This window comes from Chrysochloris asiatica, unplaced genomic scaffold, assembly GCF_000296735.1.
Source record: "Chrysochloris asiatica unplaced genomic scaffold, ChrAsi1.0 scaffold00008, whole genome shotgun sequence".
Taxonomy (NCBI): domain Eukaryota; kingdom Metazoa; phylum Chordata; class Mammalia; order Afrosoricida; family Chrysochloridae; genus Chrysochloris; species Chrysochloris asiatica.
In genome coordinates, this window is record NW_006408526.1 from 8,773,800 (window position 1) to 8,782,529 (window position 8,730).

Below are 8,730 nucleotides of genomic sequence, written 5' to 3' on the forward strand. Positions count from 1 at the left end.
TTAGCAGAGGGTTCAGATGGCTTTGGTGCTGACTGCTTGTGTTGGAATCTTGGCTCCTCCACTTACTAGCAGTGTGACTTTGGCTAGTTTCCTAGCTGGAAAAGCTTCAGTTTACCTCTACATGTTAAATGGGTTAATAATAGTACCTGCCTTATAATGTGGTTGTGAAGATTGCATGAGTCCGCGTGTCAGAATATGTTGCTATTGTTTTTGTTAGTTGCTTAGTCACTTCTGAGTCATGGTGACCTGATGTACAACAGGAGAAAATGTTGTCCAGTCCAGCATCATCTTCATGATCCTTGGTATGTCTGAATACCTGGTGTGGCCATTGTGTCAGTCTGTCTTATCGCAGGCTTCCTTTGTTTTTACAGACCCTCTACTTTACCAAACAGATGTCTTCTTCTAGAGGTTGGTCTTGATATATCCAAAGTAAATGAACAGAAGCCTCATCATCTTCAATTCTAAGGAGCAGTTAGATCCAAGACTGATTTGTTCATTCTTCTAGCAATTCACAGTATATCAATAGTGTCCACCAACACCACAGATCAAATGCACCAATTCTTCTATGGTTGTGTGCACATGAGCCAATTGAAGAAACAATGGCTTGGGCCAGGCTCATCTTAGTCATCAGTATCACATCTTTGCTTTTTAAAATGTTAAAGGGATTCTTTACAGCTAGTTTGCCTAATTCAATTTATCATTTGATCTCTTTCTTTTTTAATAAGTTTTCATTGTGAATTGAGTGATAGTTTACATGGGAGAGCATCAGCTTTACATTCATCCTGTGGTATTTCGTTTCATTGCAATGATTACAATCCCCTCCATGCATTATTATTCAACAATATTTGCTTAAAATTGCTCTTGTTTTTTTTTTTTTTTTTCTTTTCTTGTGTGTGTGTGTGTTTTAATGTACACTGAAGCACTCAGAAATATATAACCATTCAGACAACCAAAGGGTATACCCTGCACTCTAGTCCCCTGGCCACCAGCACACAGCCCCTCTCCCTCCTTCAGTTTAGAGTTCCTAGTTGCTCTGTCTCTCCATGTCATTGTCTTTGCCTCCATCTCTGGCATTGCTGCTTTTCTGGATAGGGTCCCACACTCCACTCTTCTCACTTGAACGTCCCAGGGTCCTCTGCTCCTGTACTGCAAGATCAACCACTCCCTTCCACTTGTTACAAAACATCTACCTTTACATTTGCAATCAGTCCTGATAGCAAGTATTCACTATTGAACCATGAGAGTCTTATCCCCATGTACTTTCACCAATCCCATCTAGACAGGTTGGAAACCACTCATTAGAGAGGCTACCTTCCCCCAAACCTTCTGAAACTAGGATCCCTCTTGAAAACGTGTAGGCCAATCACTTCTTGCCTTTGTGCTCCCGCCCCCCCCACCCCCCACTTTGGGTAGCCAGTGTCTAAATTGTCCATCCCTGTCAACCCTGTATGCAGAGGGGGTGGGTTCTTATGCTGTTTTACACATGTGTTATTATAATGTCATATTAATGTATAAATGTTCTATTATAATGTCACTAAAAGTATCCTCTACTTTAGTTGTTTTGTTTTTAACTTTACTAGTTTAAAAGTAGTATTTATATTTCTGTTCATTTAGGAACTATGCTATATTTCTACATTTTGAAAGTTATTTAATATGGCTATCCTCTTGAATAATTCAAAGATTTTAGAATGCTTTATCACAACTCTTTCCCCTGTTCCAACTACAGACATTCTTTTGATGTTGGCTGGTGATATCAAGAAGGTTCCAACTCATAGAGACCTTATGCACAGCAGAATGAAACTCTGCCTGTCCTGCACCATCCTCACAATAATTTTTACACTTGAACTCATTGCTGCTGCCACTGTGACAATCTATCTGACTGGGGGTCTTCCTCTTTTCCATTGGCCCTCCATTTGTTGTTGTTTTTAGATGCCATTGAGTTGGTAGACCCTCCACTTTACAAAGCATGATGCCTGTCTCCAGGTACAGGTCCCTCCTGATAACATATCTGAAATGGGAGAGACAGAATCTCACCATCCTGGTTTCTAAGGAGCATTCTGATTACACTTCTTCCAACTTAGATTTGTTTGTACTTCTGGTAGTCCATGAAAATACTTCAGTATTTTCCAACACCATAACTCAAATGCATCAATTCTTTGATGGTCTTCCTTATTCATTATTTAACTTTCGCATACATATAAGTCTGTTGAAAATACAAACTCTGGCTTATGTCAGACGCACCTCCTCAAACTGACATCTTTGTTCTTGAGCACTTTAAAGAGCTCTTATGTAGCAGATTTACTAAATGCAATACGTTATTTTATTTCTTGACTGCTGCTTGCATGAGTGTTCATTGTGGATTCAAGCAAAATGAAGTCTTTGACAACTTCAATCTTTCTTGTTTATCATGTTGTTTTTTGTTGGTTTAGTGGTGAGGAGTTTTGTTTTCTTTACATTGAGGTGCAATACATGATGAAGGTTGTAAAAGTATTTTAAGACCTCTTCACTTTCAGCAAGCAAGGTTGTATCATCTTCATATTGCAGGTTGTTAGTGAGTCTTCTTCCAATCCTGAGGCCACATTCCTTTTTTCAGATTATTTGCTCAGCATACAGATTAGTTTAAATTAGTATTTTAAATTTAACTTGATTTCAGTGTCTTCCCACCGTCATTTAAAAATTATCTATTTATTTAAGTAAGTTTCAGTTTGTTTATAGCATCCTTATGTGATTTTTGCTCAACATTGTTATTAATGATCATTTTCCTTCTGATTTCAACTTTGTATAGCAGTCCTTTGAGAGTCAGGGAGCTGCAGGTTTTCTCACTTGTCATCTTTCTGACAATTCTTTTATTTTGCTGTTACAATTTAATGGTCTGTCTGGGTATAAAATGTTAGGCTAACATTTCCATTAGCATTTAAAATTGTTATTTCATTGAGAAGTTGACTATTAGTGTATTCTGCTGTTTCTTTTCTTAAAAATCTGTCATTTTGCAGAGGAATTTAAAAAAATATTTTCTTTTTTACTTTAAAGTCTTATAATTTCACCACAAAAGTCTATCTGTTCTATTAATTTTTAATTTATAGACATTCATAGCAAACTGAGTACTCCTCAGTTCTAGAAAATGTTCAGCTGTTATTTGTATATTACCTTCCAACCATTCACTCTCTTCCTTCCTTCTAGAATCTTTGCTAGGAGAATGATGGACATTTTTACTCCCTTCTACATGACTATAAAATACTCTTTCATATTTTCCCAAATGACTTTATCTCTCTATGTTGCATAATGAGTAGTTTCTGATCTCAAACTTCTAGGTAACTGATAATCTCTACAGCAGTTTCTCATCTGTTGCATAGTATATCCATTAAGATTTTATTTCTGAAAGTTGAATTCGGTTTTTGTTTTGCTAACCCACTTATTTCACTACCACCCTTCTCATATACTGTTCCATTTTTCCTTTGGGGTTTTTATATCTTAGTTGATCTCTTTCATCATTTTAAATATTTACATATTTTAACTTTATTTCAGGATATTTTATTATCTTAATTTATTAGCATGCTAGTTATATATTCATCTGGTTGATTTTTTTTTTTGTTGTTGTTGTTGGTTGGTTGGTTTGCTATTAATCTATTGAGTTTTTTCTTGAGTGGTTTATATAATTTACTCAAGCAACCAGCATCATCTTTCTCCTGCAGAGTGAGTGGGGGGTTTGAACCACTGACTATGTGGTTAGAAGTCCAGTGCTTTTCCTACTGCACTGCCTTTACTAGCTGCTTGTTGTTGTTATTGTTAAGTGCTGTTGAGTCAGTTCCAACCCATAGCGACCATGTATACGGTTTCCGAGGAGCAGCTGGTGAGCTTGAACCACTGACCTTGGAGTTCAAAGCGACTTTTCAGTAACCACATTAACCCACAGCACATAAGGCAGTAAATCTTTATGGAAGCCGATTGCCACATCTTTTTTCCGCAGAGTTGCTGTCTACCGTTTGTTCAGCAGTTGAGCATTTAACCATTGTATCACCAGGATTTCTTAACAATAGCAGGTCTATTTTACTTACTTCAGTGACTTTTACCCTCTGTGAAGTCAGGGAGATTAGTCACAGTAACTCTTATCTATAGCAGATTCACAATAATTATTGAATGAAAGTCATACACTTCCTTAGCTTTTTGGTAGTGATCCTTGCATTCGATTAAAAATATATAATTTTAATATGTTTGAAGTAATACTGATTCACTATTATAACTAGGACTTAACTAATGGGAAAATGACATGCAGTTTAATAGGGCACAGCAGTAAAATGTTCTCTCAGAGCTTCCTGTCACACTTTAAGAATAATTGTTTTTGTTAAGTGATGTCCAATCAATTCTAACTCATAATGACCCTGAATAGGGTTTCCAAACAGTGGCTGGTGAGCTTGAACTGCCAACCTTGCGATTCTAACCGACCTTGCAGTCCAGTGCATTAGCCCACAGTGCCACACCAGGACTCCCCTAAGAATAATAGAGACTGGAATTAGTTGAATTGAATATGTGAATCAGCAAATAAATGTGTTGAATGACTTCTAAGAAGAACTGTGTGTGTGTTCGGTGGTATCTGAGATCCAAAGATGAGTTAGACAGTCCCATTCTTCAATGGTAAGTGTTGTATGTATAGTAGAGCCATTTTCCTTGCCCAAAAGTTCAGTGGGCACCACCATTTTAGAAGGTTCTCCAACTGCCTTTGTATTTTTTTTGAAGACAGTTTTCTGTGGCTGAATAAGACAAACTTCTGGAGCACATGATTATTGAGCATAATATTGTCATAGTTGATGTCATGTTGTTTGCTGATTTCCAAAGGTGCATTTTATATTGGAGGAAAAAGTTCACTGAGTAGCTCATCACAGATTTTTATTGTGTGATAGAATCAATTCCACAGGTCAACTTGAAGAAAAAGACAGTTATTCTTGTTATGTGACATTTTGCTCAAAGACAGACTTCTTAGAGAAAAGGTAGAGATTGAAAGAAATCTGGAACAACAATAGCAAGAAAAAGATACTACCAATTTTTATAGTATTTGTATGTTTTGGAATGTGGGATGATTTAGTAACAGATCTGTTCTTTTGAACAACATGGTCAAACAATATCCTTTCAACATTGGATTGCCAGACGACATTGTAAACTGCAGTGACTTTTTATGTACATTACAGAAAAAGCTTGACAACTTGCAGTGCTTGAGAAGACCTTGACAAACAAAAATATACAAAGATCATGTGAGAAAAAAAACAACCTCATAAGATTAAACCCAAGAACAGAGAATATGACTAAATTGATGTCATCAGTTATTTGGAACTTGGAAAGTCTTGGGAAGAAACTCAATTGGAAGGTGACTGGAAGTTGCTCTACTATCCAGAAGATGACTGGTCTGATTGGGAGGAACACCCTGTCTCTGCTTCTGTATATTTGGTGAAAAACAAGCAGAAACAATTGAGCTGCTTTATGTCCACATGAAGGATTCACATAAATGTGATCTCCTCAGAGTAAAGTCAGAATTTGGATTAAATTTCTATCAGTAAGTGAAACTGGTCAGCTTTATTCAGAGGGAAGTTCACTGGTATAGATATTAAGACAGCCATGTGAAAGTTAAGTCCAAAGCAATTTAAGAACTCACATGATTGAAACCAAACACATTTCACTTTTGGTTTCCTGAAAGACAGATATGTGATCACTTGCAGTATTATTTTCCAGTCTATGAAAATGACACTCTCCTGTGTACACTGTCTGACAGTGAATGAGATCTGACAGCTCAGGAACAAAATGGAAGCATTCCCATCACTAGTGAAGATACATCTAAACTCCATGTTCAAATAAAGCAGCTTTTTGAACCACTTACTACTACAAAAGTAAAAATCTAGAAGAAACTTCTACAAAAGCAATTTTGAATGCTTTCTCCTATGAGACAGGGACAAACACATACTTAAAATTTGAACATCAGCAAAGGGTTAATCTTTAGTGGAATAAAAATTTTTGTCTTTTTTTTTTTTTTTAAGTTTTCAGAAAATAAAGTCAGGACATTTTGTTTCTTGGCTGTAAAGTTCTATTGTGTAATCATTTTAAATGATGTTGTTTTAGTAAATTCAAAATTATCTATGATAAGGAGGACATGGATATCACAAATAAATAACATTCAAATTATGTATAAAACTTCTTTCAACCAGTATTACAATCCCCTTGTCCAAGTTCACACTCTTTCCATAGATGCCCATATCCATTAATGACTGAGATAGTGGTTGAAAGGCTCAGGCTAGTTTCACCCAATACAGAAGGACTCTGATGTGCTGTTTTTGCTCTAGTGCTCCCTCTGCAGTCATTGAAGTCTGTTACTAAATCTTTCACAGATAATGATCCTAAAGTACTCTTTAAAATACATTTTGCATAATAAACCCCATACCAAAGTCTGTTTTTTCAGAGAACTCAATCTACAACAGTTGGTGCTTTAAATGGTCTGAAAAAGTAGATGATGGAACAAGATCACCTTGCCATTTGGTTAGAAATGTCAACCCCTTTACTGGTGGTAGGTTGAGCACAGATGGTCCTGGGCATAAAATGTAGTTAAAGTCTAGTAGTTAGAGCCTTCATGGGTGGTAAATAGGATTGGTAAGCTGGTAGAAGGAAATGAATTAAATGTTTGAAACATTTGAGAAATATGGGGGGAAAGTAGTTATATAATTAAATCGGGCAATTATTTTTTCATACTCATGGCACTTTAGGAAAAAAGATAACGAAAGACTTAAATGCAACTCATAGCTGATTTAAAGTCAATTTGGTTGGTTGGTTATGTACCATGGAGTTGATTCCTACTCATAGCAACCCACCCTGTACAGGGTTTCCGAGGCTGTAAATCTTTATGGGAGCAGAAAGCTTCATCTTTCTCCCTCGGAACAGCTGGTAGTTTTGTATTGCTGACCTTAAAGTTTGCAGCCCGATTCATAACCACTATGCTACCAAGTCTCCTTTATAGCACGTAAAACCAGTTGCCATCAAGCTGATTCCAACTCATGTTGGCCCCCTGCGTGTTGGAATAAAACTGTGTTTACAGTGTTTCAATGGCTAGTTTTTAATGAGATCACCAAGCTTTTCTTTAGAGGTGCCTCTGGATAGATTCCAACCTCAGCCTTTCAGTTAGCAGCCTAAGAATTTACTGTTTACACCATTCAAGGACTCCCTTGCAGCCTACAAAAAGACTCATTTCCTGCAGATGTAGGTGAGTAAAAGCTGAAACTCAGGACATAGTCATCAGAGTTGCTGAGCTCCAAAGGAAGTTAAGCTCCCAGTCAAAGAAAGTCTGTGAGTAAAGAATAGAATCCCAACACATACAATGAGAACATTTGGGTAGTGGTCACAGAAAATCTTAACTCCTCAGCTTTTCCTGAACCATCTAAGCAAGCTCTCTCGAGATATTAAGGGCTAGCACCCAACTCCCCTTGGCTTAAAAACAGTGCAGGAGAAGAAGCCTTTCAAGGCAATATGTGCTTCTTAGGATCTACCCCTACTCATACCACTACTATGAATACAATTAGGGTACTGAACTGCATGAACCTTCTGGGAAGTCATGGGTTTAGTTCGGAAGGAGAGTGCTGTGTGACCTAACTAGCCTACATGAGCTGGAGCCAACAGAATATATACGGAATTGGATTCAGAGCAATAAGGGATAGAAGTAGGAGTGGCCCTGTTTATGACCATTTCCTGTGATCCACTTAGGAAATTTGTATTTCCTGTCTCTACAGGATTGGAGTCCTGGTATGGGGATTGGAGTCCTGGTATGGTGCTGTGGGTTAATGTGCTGGACTGCAAGGTGGGTTTGAACCATAAGGTCAGCAGTTCAAGCACACCAGCCACTTCTCAGAAACCCTATACAGGGTCGCTATGAGTCAGAACTCACTTGACAGCACTTAACAACAATCTCTACAATTCTGTGATCTGCAGGTTTAGTGTTCCCATTTCAGGTTTAGAGTTTCCTTTCACCAGGAGACTCATAAAGGGTCTCACTGAACGGAACTGTGGCTAGCACCAGGGTGATTCAAGGTCTTTGTTTATAAGGACCAGTATTGAAGGAATGAAGTCACAGTCTTGTCAAGGATAGTTGACCTTGATTATAAGGATAATTTAGAGTTGCAGTTAAAAAATAAAGAAAGGGGAGATTATGTTTGACATTTAGTGATTCATGAGTTGCCTCTTGGTACTCCCTTTACCAATTGTGGCCCCACTTTGTGAGGGATGTTCTGACCAGAAGCTCAGATCCTTCAGGAATGAGGTTTGATTCAGGTTACTAGTTAAGCCATTGAGACAAGCAGAGGTGCTGAGAGTGAAAGGAATCTGGAATAGATGATAGAAGATGAAGACTGAGTATTAATCCAAAGACCAGTTGCATATTTACCCTCCCCTTCTAAGTTTCTTGCATGAAGACAGGCAATTAGATTCTACAGATGTTGTACTCTGCATGTACATGAAGAAAATTCAAATATCACAAAGGGCAAACTGTGGTAGACACTGTGGTGTATTGTCCTGATTTCTTATGCAAGACTTTCAGTTCTCTGCCACACCAGGGATTAATTCAATTTCTGTGCATATGTTTTGCCCCTTCTGATTGAGAAAGGGTTGTGAAGGTCCATTTTTTACCCAATATAGGACATCTCTGATGGTCTCTTTTAACTCTAGTTCTTCCCAAAAGGATGTATAAAGCTATAGTCAAGCTTG

General features: G+C 37.6%; 1 pseudogene; it reads left to right on the forward strand.

The window, feature by feature from the left end:
• Positions 1–4,629: 4,629 nt before the first annotated feature.
• LOC102835251 lies at positions 4,630–5,880 on the forward strand (annotated as a pseudogene).
• The last annotated feature ends 2,850 nt before the right edge of the window (positions 5,881–8,730 follow it).